The following is a 16,122-nucleotide window of genomic DNA, read 5'->3' as shown; positions in this document are numbered from 1 at the left end:
TAAATGCCAAGCTATACATATGCATATACATATGTATATGGATGAGCACGTGTGTGTGCGTGCGTGTGTGTGTGTGTGTGTGTAAAATTCCACTCTACAATCATGCTATAAATTGGAGAATTTGTCTTTTTAAATTAACACTCATTCATATACAGGTCAGGAAGTAATGCAGAATGTTGGTGTTGCTAGCACATTTCATCCAAGATTTCAATTAATTAAGTTTTACAATTCCCCCATTCAGTGGGCAAATACTGTCATTATCTCTCCTTTATTGATGGAAAATTTGAGAGCAAAATCTCATTCAAGGTCAAACAAAATCCAGGTCCTCAGAGCCAAAGTGAAAGGAAAATTTGAGACATTTATTTGATATTTCAGTTGAAGATAAGTATTTGTTGACTGAATAAAATATACACTAAAAAAAAGATTTGGGATCTGCATTGGTCAAAATATCTCTCATTTCTTTTCCTTTTGGGAAGAAGGCCATCGAAGCTGTGAATTTGGTTGACCTTCATTCAGCCTGAAGAGAGTCGATGGGGAAAGGCAGCTACACATAAATGGAGGCAACTGAGGCTTGTACTGCCCTGGGAGAGCAAGAGGGATGGAAGCAAGGGGCCCAATGCCTCCAACCCAGTTTGTGGAATGCAGGAGGGTCCTGCCATCGTAGAGTAGAATGGGCGCTTAACTCTATCGCATGAAGCCGCATTTCTGCTTGATTTATTTTGAACATGCAGTTCCCGTTTTCCTCAGTTTCGGTGCAGTAAAAGTTCCACCTAACTCAGAACAGATTTAGATATTCTGGAAAGAATCACCAGATTTAACAAAAGGGTCTCCTAAAAATTCAAAGAGCTATGGGGAAAATTACTGATTTAGACACTTTGAAGTATAATGCATGTCCTGGGCCCAGTTCTAATCTCAGTCCATAAAAACCCAGCGCTGGCTTTGTGGCCACAAGACTGAGAAGTAAGAATTTTGTTTAAATGGATATTAGGTAATTGATACTGTTATCACTTAACTTTCCAATAGTCACACAATAGGTCATCCCTAGGAAATATTCTTTTTTTTGAGGAAGATTAGCCCTGAGCTGCCAATCCTCCTCTTCTTTTTGCTGAGGAAGACTGGCCCTAAGCTAACATCTGTGCCCATCTTCCTCTACTTTATATATGGGATGCCTGCCACAGCATGGCTTGACAAGTGGTGCATAGGTCCACACCCGGGATCCGAACCGGCGAATCCTGGCCCCTGAAGCGGAATGTGGGAACTTAACTGCTTCGCCACTGAGCCGGCCCCCGTAGGAACTATTCTTGTCCAAAGTTCTTTTCCAATTACATGGTCTCATCTGCTCTCTATAATAATAGAGGACCTCCATTCAGTGAACAACTTACTACTTACCAACGACTGTATATACTGTCATATACTTCTCACAATAGGTACGTTTTATTTTAAATCTCATTTTACATTTAAAGAAACCAAGGTAGAGAGAATAAATAATTGACTAAGAGCACACAGCTGTCCTGAGATAGCATACAGATTTAAATCTGGTCTGCAGCACTCCAAACCCTAAGCTGACAGGAATTGTCACTGTCCTTGCCAGCAGGCAGATTTTAATGTACCCATTTTATAGATTGAGGAAACCAGGAGGTTAAATGACCCGCTTAAATTCACAGGTCTCTAGTTTTTTAATAAAGAACTCATTACACCAGACTGTGAACTTGTGAGATGATAAAAATGTGTGCTGGCTAGAAGGTTTTTCTATGTATTATTTGTAAGGTGACATGTTTATTGTACAAATAAATAACGATTGAACTTGAATCAATACAAATTCAATTTTAAAATACAGGAAAAGAACATTAGGTAAGCATTTTAGACAGAGATCATAAATTCAAAATTTGGTTTCCAAGGTCCAATTTGGTTACAGAGGGCTTTTCAGCTGTTTTAGTGAATGACACAATCAGTTATTCATTTCTCCTACAAATATTTAGAATTGCCAACTGTATATTCATTATTAAGGGTGATAATAAAAAAGTCAAAGATAGACTTTGTTGAAGTTCTAGAATTTCATTGGTAGTAAAGATCTGCTGTATGGGAAATCATGAGTAACAAGACACGGGGAGGTGCTGTGTAAATTCATAAGCAGAGAACCACCATTGTCTGTTGGCATTAGTCAAGGATGTCTTCATGGAGATGGCTGATCTCGAGCTGTGTTTGAAAGGAATAAGAGAATTGCGGTTTGGTGAGAATTAGATGTGGCGGAAATCACTCTATTATTGCAAGGTTTATCTTTCTTTGCCAGCATATTAAGTGCCCTCTCTATGTGAGGCACTGTGCTAGGCTGGGGATACAGCTGTGAGTATGATACACAAGGTTTGCTCCCTCATGGATGGTACAGCGTAGAGAATAAACCAACATTAAACAAGCAGTTACAAAGTCTGCGCTGTGAGAGCCCAGAGCAAAGGAATTGGCCATAACATGGGAGTCAGGCAGGCAAAACCTTCTGGGGGAAGTGCTTGGATCACATGAAAAAGTCGAGAGATGAGCTGACTCTGGTTATGAGCAGTAGAATTCATATCTAATAACTTTTGATGAGTGTCCAACCTTCCTCTGCCACTTTGGCCATTTCTAAGCAAACTTTTCTGCTACTATTGGTGACTATCTAGAGAGTTTAAGTTTATTTGAAGGTTGTCCTGGGAAAGATATTATGAGGGCTCAATTGTTTCCATCACTTCCTATTTAGTGGTCACAAACTGGGAGGAGGTGCTACTGGCGTCTAGTGGGTAGAGGCCAGGGATTCTGCTAAACATCCTACAATGAATGGGACAGCGCCTCTCCCCACTCCCCCACAAAGAATTATCTGGCCCCAAAGGTCAATAACGCTGAGGATGAGAAACTCTGATTTAGATATATGAAAACTTGGGCTGAGTTTGGGAAACTGGGTAGTTCACAAGGGCAAAAGCTTAGGATATGTACAGATGTGGAAGGGCATTTCAGCTGGAAAGAAATGTTAGGTTAAAAATGTCTTATTGTAAAGAATCATGGATGCAGCTCAGCTGAAGTTGTTTGTACTTATTTTAATAAGCAATGGGGAAAGGCATTTCAAGTTTCCAGGTTGGGGCTGAAGCAGGTGGCAAAAATGAACTGTCTTTTAGAAAGATGAGTCTACAACATGTGTAGGATGAGAGGAACAGGGAATGAGTGGAGGTGGGAAATTATCTAGATTGGAAGTCATGGGAGTTTAAACTAAGGATGATGACAATGGAGATAGGAAACAAAGAAGGATGTATACCGAGACGCTACAGAAGCCATGGCTTTAGGATGTGGCTTATGGAAAGGTTAGGAGAAGGAAAGAGGGAAGGCCATTGCAAAGGTGAGGACTTGGCAGCAGCCCTGGCATTCATGAGAAACAGGCATGGCAAGAAGAGGGCTTTTGGGGAAAATAAAATCAATTTGGGTTTGGGCACATTGTGGTTGAGATGTTGGCAAGACCTCCAGTTTGGACCGCCTCGCTGGTGAGCTCAGGAGCCAAGAGCCATGACCGGGTCTGGGGCTCATGCTAACATGTTTCTTCTAAGCCAGAGGTCCTAAACTGGCAACATGCAGGCCCCATCTGGACTACAGATGTGTTTTGTTTGGCCCACATAGTGTTTTAAAATTCTTTAAAATTTCTAACAACATACACATCGAGAGCCTGCATATAGAAACCCATCTTTTTAGCTCCTCTTGAAATATCAGAGCATCTGGCAGTTTTGAGATCTCATAGTTGCCTTGCTGCAGCCTGAGCTAAGGCTCAGCTGCCACCTTTAGACAGGGCATGACGTCTCCAGGTTGTCACAACCCACCACTCCCTATTAAATTTCACCTGGCCGGCCCACCACACACATTTACTTTACTTGCCTGGAATCTGAGTTCGCAACCCCTGTTTTAGGTTATGGTTGCATCACTTACATGTCTTTGGAGGGAGCTTTCTGGAGACAGGTCGCCTCAACCTCTGCCCATTAGCACATTCCTTCCACCTGTACTTCCTCAGTTGGGCCTTATTTGCTTAGCATCTCCCATTACTCTCTCCAGACTGACTTTCTTCTGCTGTGGATATACACAAGTCTCCGCTAACTTGCAAAATCTTCACTTGATCCTGCCACCGCCCATGATCCTTTGTCCTGTAACTCAATTATTTTGCTGAATGAATGAATGATTATGTGAGTGATCGAACCTACCGATTACCATTCATTTCTTTGGGATCCCCATTTTCTTGGTAACTTTCTGAACGTGTTTGTCTTTTTCCAACCTGCTTTTCAAATCCTGTTTCCTCTGCTTGCCCTCTGAACTACTTAGCTATTTACCCCCATGGGTTTCCTTGTTCTTTGAGTAGGTAGCACATATTCTCAGTGGCAGCAGCTGTGGGTGTCTTGGGAAGTTAGCCCTTCCCAAGATGCCCATTGGCTCCTCTTTATCTAGGCAGGCGTCTGGTCTGTATGCCTCCTCTGCAAACACAGCTTCAAACATGTAAGCCCCTGAGATATCCCTTCCCCACAAACAGATTTCCATCCTAAGTCCCTCCTACAGGGAAATCCTAGAGCTGCCAGCACACCTGCCTTCTTCCACTCTTTTGCTAAACTCATCTCATTCCTCTGGAAACCTGTCTGTCCTCCTTTCTGGTAATCTAATCCTTCTCATGGGAGACAGTACCACAGGGTGGTTCGGAACATGAGCTGTGAGTCAGACTAAACCGAGCTTGAGTCTTAATCTCTTCCACTGGGTTGCTGGGACGCTCATCAGCAAGATGAGGTTGTTTTGAGGACTAATTAAGTTAATATTTGTAAGGGGCTTAGCACAGTGCCTGGCATATTTTAAGCATCATTAGCATCAACATCGTTATTCTTCATCATGATTCAAGGCCCACTGTCTACAATAAATCTTTTCCAACAAGGTTGGTTCTCAGGTCTCTCCTCAAATTCCTACTCTGCTTCTTGTCTGGGCTGTTCAGAACTCACTCACTTTACAGTTCATAATTATATGACGAGGCTGTGAGGTTTCAGAGGGCCAGGACCATGTTTTACACCTCTTTGGGCCCCAATCAGCATATTCTAAGTGCCAAACATGTACACGGCTTTCTACGAATATTTGTGGGGTAAAAAACTATCCAAGACTGTGAAGCACAAAGCTGTCTTAGAGCAGAGTTCCAGTCCCTTTGTGTTTAATCAGAAGGAAAATGTTTCGTGTTTCTTATCTTATCTATTGTGCTATCTTAAGATAGGACTAATAAGCTATCCCAAGTCCTAATCCAGTAGACATTCTCAGGAAACTGGGACTTGACACTTTAATTAAGAACTTGTAGTTCAGCATTTGGCCAGAAGATGGTGCAGTGTTCAAGGGATCGTTCCCTCTGAAAGTCAAAACTAATTTTAAAGGGACGAAATTGCCATCCGACCAAGTCTATAAAGAAATAGAAGAAAGTGATGGCAATTCAGCTTTGACACCATCCTAGGGCTTAGCAAGTGTCATCTTTCATGTAATTTCTTACTTCCTACTGCCTAACATAATGAGCCGAAGGATTCTTCTAATTAGCTAAATATTATTGTACATCAGAGTAGGGCCGTGCTTCCTGTACGTTCTTATTTGTGTTTTGTCAGCCAAGGGAGGAAAGCCGTTAGAGGCAGGAGCAGATGTAAGAAAGGCACAAAACACGCCAAGAAGTCATGCACTTCTTTGCTACTGATGAGTCATTTTCCTGTGCCTGTTTTCATTCTGATATTAGTATGAATCCTTCACGTCAACATGTCTGACTGGAAAAATCTTTTGCACGTGGTGCATGTATGCATGGTGTATGTCCAGTGTATGTGTGTCAAAGTTTTCTCTATGCCTGAAAAAGTCACATGACTAGGCTTTTATTCCTAAAATATCTGGCGTAAAATCCAAACTGACGTCATCTTCTCATTATTTTTGTTTTCAGAAATGAACTGACCCAGGCAAATAACATTGCAGTCCACTTAAATTTCTTGTTTACGTCGATTGGAAACTAATTTAAACAGAACACTCAAAGTTGGTGCCGATCAGCCATCTCCTATCAAGTTTGTGTATCATGTACTTGCTCCATTTTTTTCTACCATGTAAAGTCTTCTGAAAATTGAAAACTAATTTATTATCGTGTAGTTATTAGCACAATCACAAAGGAGGTCACTGGTCTTTCCTTTAATTTCTGTCACAGGCTGCAGGCCGTTATTATGCTAAATCAAGGATACGGGGAGATAATTAACATAGCAACTCTGGCAAGTTTAATAGGTGAGTGATGAACATTGAGAGTTGGGTTTCAAAATCCATGTCTTAATTACCACCCGCCTGAACGCGGTGATGAAGCGGTATTCCAGCACGTGTATTACAGATACCCTCTGTCGGGCCAAAGTTTCTGTGAGTAGTCTGTGAAAGTATTATTCGATTGAGAGACTTCAAGGCAAGGAGCTAAAAAGGGTTTTGTGTTTTGCTTTAAAAAAAATGTGAGAAATCTTAAGCCATTCCGATATGTGGCTCTTCCAGAAGCATCCACTCCACTGCAGCTCCATTGCCGTTCTCACCTGGGCTGATGTTGTCACCCAGGGGACATTGGCACCATCTAGAGAGATTTTGGTTGTCACAACTAGGGGTTGGGAAGAGAACGCTATTGGTATCTAGTGGGTAGAGGCCAGGGATGCTGCTAAACATCCTACAATACCCAGGACAGTCTCCCTACAGCACAGAATTGGCCCAAAATGTCAACAGTGCTGACATTCAGAAACTCTGCCCCAGAACCATCCACTTTACCAGTTGTTGTTTTTCACCGCTAGTTGCCAACAGGTGTCACCACAGGCCCTGATGTATCTGCAGTGCTGTCAGAGAGAGAGTCCATAAACCCTTGGAACATATGGAATGAAATCCCAACAGCAAAGCTTTTGTGGAAGGCAGTTGCATGCTGGTGAGCTGAGGCCTATGTAACCAAAATTGATCAATTACACAAATTAAGCATAGCCCTTAAGGAATTTATTTTATTGGTCTGGACATCTGTTGCAGTATTGTCCAAATCCAAAACTCAAATGGTTGCTCTGGTTGCCAAGTTAGGCAAGAAAATCTAGTAGCTATAAAAGTACAACTGAAAACCCTATATTAATATCACGTCCATCTGCTGAATGTTACATAAATACGCAGACTTTTTATTTTCCTTGGGAATAACATTTATTTTTACTGTGCCCAGTTTGACATTCTTATGACATTCTGTTCAGTTTATTACATTGTAACTTTAAATGTTTCTTCAAAAATGCATTTATAATGTTGTTGTTAATCTTTTTTCAAGGGTCTGTACCACCTGCTTAACTTGTAGTTAAATAGAGGAGTCCTTTTTCTTATAGGAAGAATGGGAAATCTTTGGACAAAGAGGCTCAGAAAAGATTTTGAGTAACACTTGCGTAGTGTAAGGGGAAATGATATAACAGCCATGAATGCTAATATTCCTCCTGCTCTTTTACAAGTTGAAATGTAATCTCCATTTTAAACTAAATTAGCATCATTTCCAAACAGAGTATCAGATTTATATCAGATTTACACAAGCACATCAGATTACTATTAACATGTAAAACAGTCTCTTTTAGGCTGTGGGTAAAAAATAGATTGAAGAGAATGATTTGATTTCCACTGTAATGTCAGGGATTTAAGTTAATCTGAGTGGACACGTTTAGGTGGAGCGTTGCTCCCACACTGAAGAAACAGCAGGTACGGGCAGCTTTACCTTACGAACCTGTTGTGATCCTGGCACGACGAAAACCTTGCCGTTATAAATACATCTGAAAATCATGATGTTGCTATCATGTCCATCTGCCGAATGTTAAATAAATATGTTGGTTGGTTATTTAAATATGTTGAGTGGTTAAGCCAACTGGAAAATTATAGGATATGTGTAGGAAAACTTAGAGGACAGTTTTGTTCATGTTTTTTTTCCTCCTTCATTCTCATTTTGTGTATTCACTGAAACCGTTTTCAGTAGTCAGTTATTGAATGGATTGTAGTCTAGTAATAAGACAAACCAAGGTGGTTGGGGAAACTTAAAAAACAAAAACAAAACCTAAAAAGACAAACAAAAAAATCAAAGCAAACAAAAGTTGGCACAGGCTTTTGGGAGACGTCCTTATGGTATTTTCTATTTTAAAAAGAAAATATATATATATAGCATTTCATCAAATTCATTTTAAAGTACATTTTTAATTGCAGAAGCGCTACATGCTTAGTACAGGACATTTAGATAATATAAACTAAAGAAAATATTAAAAATAAATATAATTTTATTTATTTTAAATGAGCTGATATTGACCCTAAATTACAAGGGTGTAAGATTCAAGATAAGGGTAACAATGAGTGTTGTTTTTTCTTTTCTAGAAAGTCACGATTAATTGACTGCCATTCATAACAGAATTCTCGTATCTCCTCACGCTTTTGGAACTAAAGAAGGGAGAGTTATCTGGATAAGTCCCAAATAAATTCAGTTTTAGGGAAACACATCTCTAATCTTAAAAGATAAACTTTCAGAGAAATGAAGATGTCTGTGGGTCTGAATTGGCCCTAAAGGCGAGAGGGAACTTTTATACATTGGTGGCCTAATCTTGTGTGAAATAAGATGAGATGCTTTTTATAGTTTTGCTTGTACTGGAAAGGGAGGAGCATGGTGGAGAAATATTGGGTCACCTGCAAAGAATGTTCGTGCCAAAGACTGCCTTATAAAAACGTGGGATGAGTAACTCGTTGAGGTAGGACGGCAGAAAGGAGAATCTTCCAGAGGCACGTGAGACTGACCTTGTCCCCCTGCCTTTGCTGCTGTCAGCCCGTTGTCTTGGGCAAATCAGTTACTTCATTGGTGAAATACCCAATATGGAAACTGTGTCACAAAACAATTTTGTGGTGGGGAAAAGAAGCCTCTAAAAAGGTCTCCATCGCTTAGAATTCAGCATCGTATCAATATCTAGGGGTCCTTGTGATTTATATTCATGCACCCACTTAAGTAGATGGATGGTTGAGGAGAGGAGGTAACCTGGTTTTGGAGAGAGCCACTCAAACCGTCCCAACTCGGAATACTTCTTTGATTCCCAATAGTCTTAAAACCAACAGGCGTTTTCTTTTCCTGTTATAGAACTGCTGCATTTATTGAAGTCATAAGCCCGGAGTCTATCTTTAGACTCTTGATGTAATTTCTGAATCACCAACCATTTCTGAGACCACAAGATATTTAAAAATAAGATAAGAAATATTGACTGAGACTCCCTGAAGCCTGCGAGGGAAACGCAGATACTGCGGCCGAGGTTTACAGTGGAATTTCTCTCCTGTAGTTCGTGCACATTGAAAATGACAGGATCCATCCCAAGGAATAACTTAAGGCCTGATCCACTTAAACGGCTCCAAGTGATTTATCATAAATGTGCTTATTTGGAAGGTTTAGCAGTAACTGCTTGTGGGAGGTGGTGGGGTTAACTACCAAAATTGTGCATAACTTGGATCCTGTGTATGGCAATTAATCAAGAAATTATATTCTTTGACTTTCTAACAACCCACGCAGAGTGCTACATCTGTGGCGTGTTTAAATAGAGAGAGAGAGAGAGATGAAATATTTCTTCTAATAAAATGCTAATGGTTTTGTTTTGGAGAAAAAATATTGAATTATTATGGTGCTAGATTTACCGGGATGAGGGTTTCTCAAGTCACAGTCAATAAGTACTTAGGATAGAAAACCAACTATTTCCTGAATACTATATTGCAGTCCTTGAAATGCCTTCAGGATTATGGCAAGACCCCTTTATGACGCTGAGGTGAGAGCACAGGAATAAGGGTTGTCATAGAGGACTGCAGCATCCAAGGCTATTACTGTGGGCATCTGTTATATTTAACCGAAAGCACATTGGAATATGTTAATAAAGACAAGTAAGGCATTGCTATTTATTTGTGGTGTCCTTCACAGGCATATCTCGCACCTACTTAGTCACTCCAGTATTTGGGTTTTCACAGCAAGGATTAGTGAAGAATGTCTCCTCTGCTTAGGAACCCAGAATCTTACAACTCTCCTTGAGGGTTACTGTTACAAATTCAATTTCTGACTACTTAAAAGAGACCCCACAATCGAAAAAGGAAAATTCTCAGCAACAGCGTGGCTCTGTAATGTCACTTACACTCCAACGGGCCTTTGTGATGTGGTTCAAACTGTTAGTTTTAATGTTTTATTTTTCATTCATTAACTTTTTGAAAATTACAGTTTAACAAATGTTTGCAGAGCATCTCTTCTGTGGAGGAGATAGAGAAATGGCATAATACTTGATTTCTGCCTTTCAGGATCTCACAGTGCAGCAAAACAGAGAGAGTTATCAGAAATATTTATGATGTGGTAAATGCAACATTAATGAAATTGCCTGGTGCTGGTCGCTTACCATATGCCAGGCACTACATCAATATTCTTTTTTATAGACAAGGAAACCGTGGCTTGGAGAAAGGTCAGATCGTGTAGTTAACAAGAGGAGGGGCCAGCCTTTAAAGGGAGGTCTGTGTGGTTCTGGCTTCCATCCTCACACTTCACTCACTCACTCTGGTAGAAGTATGTACAAAGCACTACCCTAGGTCACAACTGACATTGATACAGTGCTTACCATGTGCCAGGCACTTAGCACCCATTGCTTCACTTAATCCTCACAGTAAACCAATGCAGTAAATACTGTTATAATATTATGCCTATTTTGCAGATTAGCAAACTGAGGCTCTGAGAGGTTAAGCACCTTGACTAAGTTCTCGTAGGTTGTGTCAGAGCAGCAATTTGAACATAGGCTCTTAACCACTAAACTCTATGCTATGATATGAAGAAGACATTGTTTCTCCCTGGAGTGGTGGGTAGCTATAAAGATTGGGGCAAAGAAGGTGTATAAGGCCATCCAAGAAAGTTAGAGAAATGGTCTTGTTGAGGACTTTGAGAATGATAATGCTTATGTCAGACTTTAATCTGAGTCAGTTGAAGGATGTGTTTTGAACCTTTCAGAAATTTTTCTAAAAGTCGTAGATCTGAATTTTAGTGAGAATCTGTTCGATTCCTTGCATTGTGAAAATTCAACACAGTGTCTGGGAATTCAGACTTACAAAACTCATTTAGAAGTTTTTTGTGTCCTTTTTTACTTTTTTTTGAAATAATTGTGGATATATAAGAAGCTGTAAGAACAGTCGAGAGGTACCCTATACCCTTAACCCAGCTTCCCGCAATGGTAACATTTTATGTAACAGTGCAGATCTAAAGTGGGAAACTGACTTTCACAAAATACTATTAGCAGGACTATAGTCCTTACATGGATTTCATCAGTTTTCAGATGCATACTACTGTTGTGTATAGTTCTGTGAAATTTTATCACATCTATGAATTTGTGTGACCACCTAAAGGTAGCTCTTTTTCATGCTGGTATAAAGAAAAAGGAAAGTAAAATGTTTTGAACAATCAATTGCTTTGTTGTTTGGCATTGTTATATTTGGGGATTACTTTGCCGAATAGTCAACTCTTTTAAAATAATTCATGCTTTAATGGCATATTACCATGATGCAAGAATGATTTTTCCATAGTACAAAAAAGTTACACTATATGGAAAATGACTCCCCTCAGAGGTTATAAAATTATTCCATCAAAAAAAATAAGGTTCCCATACACGTAGGACTTAAAAGCTTACCTGTTAGATTTCATTTCTAAACATTTACAGAGGGAAATGACAAACTCTTGACTTTTCTGTGTATTTCAAATGCAATGAGCAGTCACTACCATATTGAGGTGTGTACTGAAGGACGTGGCCTTACATTAACGTGGGCTACTGTTCATTGTAATTCCGTGCTTTTTATTTTGTAGCTCTTTTTTCTCAGAAGGATATGCAGGTAAAAACCCAAGTTTTCAGTATGTTCCCCAAAACCCCAGAGGCATGAGCTTAAAAGGGGTTAAATTTTAATGAAAACATACCTTCTAGTCAATGTGCTTTAAATTATAATTTTAAAAGCCAATCATTTTCTTTTTTGACTGACATGTGGCATTTTGGAGAAATTTTTAAATCTTCAAAGTCTGTAAGAGATGAATTTAGGGGGCTTGCAGTTACTGTATTTAGAACAGAAAAAAAAAAGGGATAGCTCCTAGTGAAGGGGTTGAATCAAAATCATTTGTGATTATACATCACAAAGAGACACAATCACAGAACATCCATTTATATGTACATCTGTGCATTTGCCTCTGACCCCAGCGCTCTGGTTTCTGTCTCCTTTCTTTACAAAATCTTCAGTTATGCGTAGATGCACACATTAGAGAGGAAATTGGGGCTAATGATTTAGGAATGTGCTAATTAATTCTCATTATGTCCTATGAACCGAGAGAAATAAGTGAAAGGTTGTCTACATATGCATATACACTATGTATATTTTCAACACTGTTTTTCTTCTGAAGGAAAGTTATGCTGTTTTTCCCCCTCCTTCTTAGGTTCTCACACACAGTGACAGCTACCAGCGTCCAAAGTGCTGACATTACGACTTAGAGATGTGATAAAGAGCAACATGTACTGCATTTTCTGTAAGTAAATGTGGTTCCAGCCTGGAGAGAACGGACGTAATCAGATACCTGCTCTCCTTGAGTTTCTTAATTTAAGCATCGTGGTTCCTAATTAGCAGTTAGATTGCATCCATTGTTATTTCATCTTTGGTTATCAATGATGATCAACCTTTGCTAAACAAAGATATGTAATCATGTTAGGGACACTCATGGATTTTTTTTTAAGGGCTTTAACATTTGATAATAGGTTTTCCAATAGCTTGAAGGGTAGCTTTTAACATTTCTTTTCCAGCTGAAGTATTTCCTGAGTTCTGTCCAAGCCCTCTATAGTTAAAGAAAAGGCTTTTTGACACTTAATAGACAATGTTGTGGCTTTTTTTCCTCTTCAGACAAATGTAGAGGCATTTAAACAGCCACATTGTACTATCGTAATTGAGACACCTTGCAGCAATGGCAATTATAGGGTGACTAGTGTCAAAAATATTCAGAATAAATTGCATTTTATCTGATTTTTTAAAACTTTCAAAGTTACCTCTCTCTTCTCTACCTCTCTCTTTTCCTCTCCTCTTTCTGTTTTATTCTTTCTTTTAAATATTAAGTAAACTCTTTGCATTTCACATTTTATCCAAGTTGTCCCGATTTTCTCTGGGTTTAGCAAAACTCCAAACGGACTACCCAGATCAAAACAATCAGTGAGGACTAAGGTGTTCTTAATTCCTGAAATGAAAACAAAATAGATGTTCAGGACGTTCTGTTTTGCTCCGGCTACCAGCTTGGCTGCTCGCTCTGAGAATATTCTTGCTTCCAAGTTAGTTCCAGTTCTGTTTATTCCGTCCTGAGCTCAGTGAACTTTCCAAAGCTATCCTCTTCAAACAACACGTTTTTTTTTCTGAACTGGAGTTTATTTTGTGCTGAGCCTTCATTCCGTGGGTCCCGAGAATAATTCTAGCACAAAGGAAAACTCTCTTTCTGACCAGTGAGAGAAAGAGGAATCTGAGAATAAGGACAAAAATTTCAGCTTTAATCAAAAAAGCAAAGGGCTTGGGAAAAGAGAGGAAAGGAAAAAAAAAAAAAAAAAAGAACTGCAAAGGTGAAAATAGAAAAAAATAAAAAAACTTTTAATAAAGATTTCAGGACAAAGCAGGTATCTGATGAAGTATATAGGCAAAATAAACTCAGCATATAAAGGCCACATACTTGACACACTTTTTAACTGCCAGGTTATTTTAATTTGTGAAAGAAATACGTATTTCTACAAATTTGAATGTGGAGCAAATGTTAATGTGTTGAAACCCATGATTTCTTGATTGGTAGTATGAAATGAGGCAATAGCCTATTGAAGTTCAAAAAGGCAGAAGAACTCTATCCTTTATTTTAAATTTTCAGAGTGGGAGATGAATAAAAAATTAGGACAGCGTTAGAGTACGGGACTCCAGTGGTCATAGTTATGAGGCCCATGACAATGGCAACCGCAAGATCATATTATTTAGACCTAAACAATTTGTGACTGTAAATGTGCAGGTTGTTGTGTCCTCGTAGTCTTAGGCGTTTGTACATTTCTTTTAGAGGCCACAGAGAGCAAGAAAACAGCTAGTTGAAAAGTGAAATATTCAAGCCATGAGGAGAAAGAAAATCTATTGTCGTATTTCATGTACTCATTTATTTGCTGCTTCCGTGCTAGCCATGGGGGATACACAAGGCAGCACTATATAGGGCTTGTCTATAATACTATAGATAGTATATCTATATACTAGGCAAGACATGGTTCCTGCCCTCATGGAGCTTACAATCTAGCAGAAAGATGGACCCAGGAAAAAAAGTAATAAGATAGTGTGATGAAAGGGGCGTAGTGAGTGTTACAGGAGCACCAAAAAAAAAAAATGAGGTTCTTGCTTTAGTTGGCTTTTCCCAGTCTCACTCCGTTTCCTCGCTTCTCTCTGTTTCTCTTTCTTCTCTCTTTCCTCCTTTTCTTCCTTCTTTGTTCTACTCCTTCCCTCTCAATCTTTCTTTTCCAACAAGAATTCAGTCCCGATCATTTTAAACAGAGAAACAGTCTAACATTATTTAGGAAGAGGCAGCATAGCACAGTGGTTAGAGCCATTGGCTTGGCAGGGTGGCCCGGAGCAGAATCCTGGCTCTGCCATTAGCTAGTTTACAACCATGGCCAAGAGGAATTACCTCAGTTTCTTCTTTTATAAAAAAAAAAAACAGGGCTAAAAATACTTACTTCACAGGAATGTTCTAAAGATTAGATGGCATACTGTAAGTCAAGTCGCTGGCTCCGTTCCTGGCAGAGAGTGACTGTGCTAAAATTGTTGCCTGCTACTATATTATCATTGTTACTACTATTATTATTTTTCTTTTATGTTCTAGGAGCAACGTCTATATTATAAAATAGCTAGGAAATAGTGAACGCTGTATAAATTAACTGAAAAATTTTCTCTAAAAACAACCTACTAGCTTTGATATTACGTAACTCCTTATCTTTCGTTAGTTTATTTTTGCCCATTCACAAAAGCAGGGTTTTTGGATGTTAAAATTAAAAACCATTTCTGATAAACTAGGTTTTTAGACAACCACTTAAAGGCTCTGCCACAATAGATACGGTTGCTGTCTTTTCCTCTGAGTATTTTGAGGACTAAAGATTGAGCCCAATTTCAATTAGCCCCTTTAGGAGACAGGGACATTTGTTAACATTTACCTTGATTCAGGAGTAACTGAGACACATTACTCAGTGTCCCCATGTGGAGTAACATGATGAGATTTTCTTGTGTTTCATGAAATCAGTCTTACAGTATTATAGACAAACCCCATATAGGAGCTGTGTGAACATATATTTCTATAATTTGAAAGCACTGCAGGTGAACTTTCAAATTAAAATTGTCAGTCATTTCTCCTTAATCAGGATGTCTTTTGGTCAGTCTTCATGAGCACTTTTCTATTTCAGAAGTGAAAAAGAAAAGTGCTCTCTGCCCCCAACAGCCTAAGATTTAGCATCACCAAAAAAATCTCTCTTCCATGAATGGTCCATTGACTCTCCTGCCTTCTGTTTTGCTTGCATGGTTCAATGTGCCTGAAATGCCGTTCCCTGACGGGTTGAAATGTTACTTATCTTTCGAGATCTGATTCCAATGTCAATGACTGTGTGATTTCTTTCTCAATCCCCCTGGGCAGATTGAACAGGTCTTTCCTTTGGATCCCGTAGCTCTTTGTTCCTCTCCCTGCTACAGGATGCTGCATAAGTAAGTGTCTCTCCCCTCCCCCCGCCCCCCGTTCACCATGAACTCCTTTATGGTGGAATCTATGTCTTATTCATCTTCCCAGGAAACTGTTTTCCTGTCTTCAAGGAGTTCCCAGTCCGAGCAGGGAGACAGACATATAAACACGCAATTATATTTCAATCTGGAAAGTGATATAAAACAATTGTCTAAATTAGTGCACACAGATGAGCGCTAATTTACAAAGAACCCTGCTTTTCTCATGTAAGAAACGAGCAGTCGGCATGTAGGTGTAGTGTGTTTCTTAAAATAGCAATGTTTTCCCAGTGTTTGTATCAATATTTATGTTGT

General features: G+C 39.3%; 1 long non-coding RNA gene across 2 annotated transcripts in view; it reads left to right on the top strand.

The window, feature by feature from the left end:
• Positions 1 to 15,795, top strand: part of LOC103550964 (uncharacterized) — a 45,530-nt gene extending 29,735 nt beyond the window's left edge. Inside the window, exons 4-7 of one of the 2 annotated variants that reach the window (XR_011527414.1) lie at positions 5,945 to 6,075; positions 6,200 to 6,273; positions 12,485 to 12,574; positions 15,728 to 15,795. This is a non-coding gene — a long non-coding RNA (uncharacterized lncRNA). The remainder of the gene's footprint in view (positions 1 to 5,944; positions 6,076 to 6,199; positions 6,274 to 12,484; positions 12,575 to 15,727) is intronic. The other variant, XR_011527413.1, reaches the window with a different exon arrangement.
• The last annotated feature ends 327 nt before the right edge of the window (positions 15,796 to 16,122 follow it).

This window comes from Equus przewalskii, chromosome 15 (assembly GCF_037783145.1).
Source record: "Equus przewalskii isolate Varuska chromosome 15, EquPr2, whole genome shotgun sequence".
Classification (NCBI taxonomy): Eukaryota; Metazoa; Chordata; class Mammalia; order Perissodactyla; family Equidae; genus Equus; species Equus przewalskii.
Note: the sequence above shows the minus strand (reverse complement) of the source record. Positions and strands in the feature narration are given on the sequence as shown.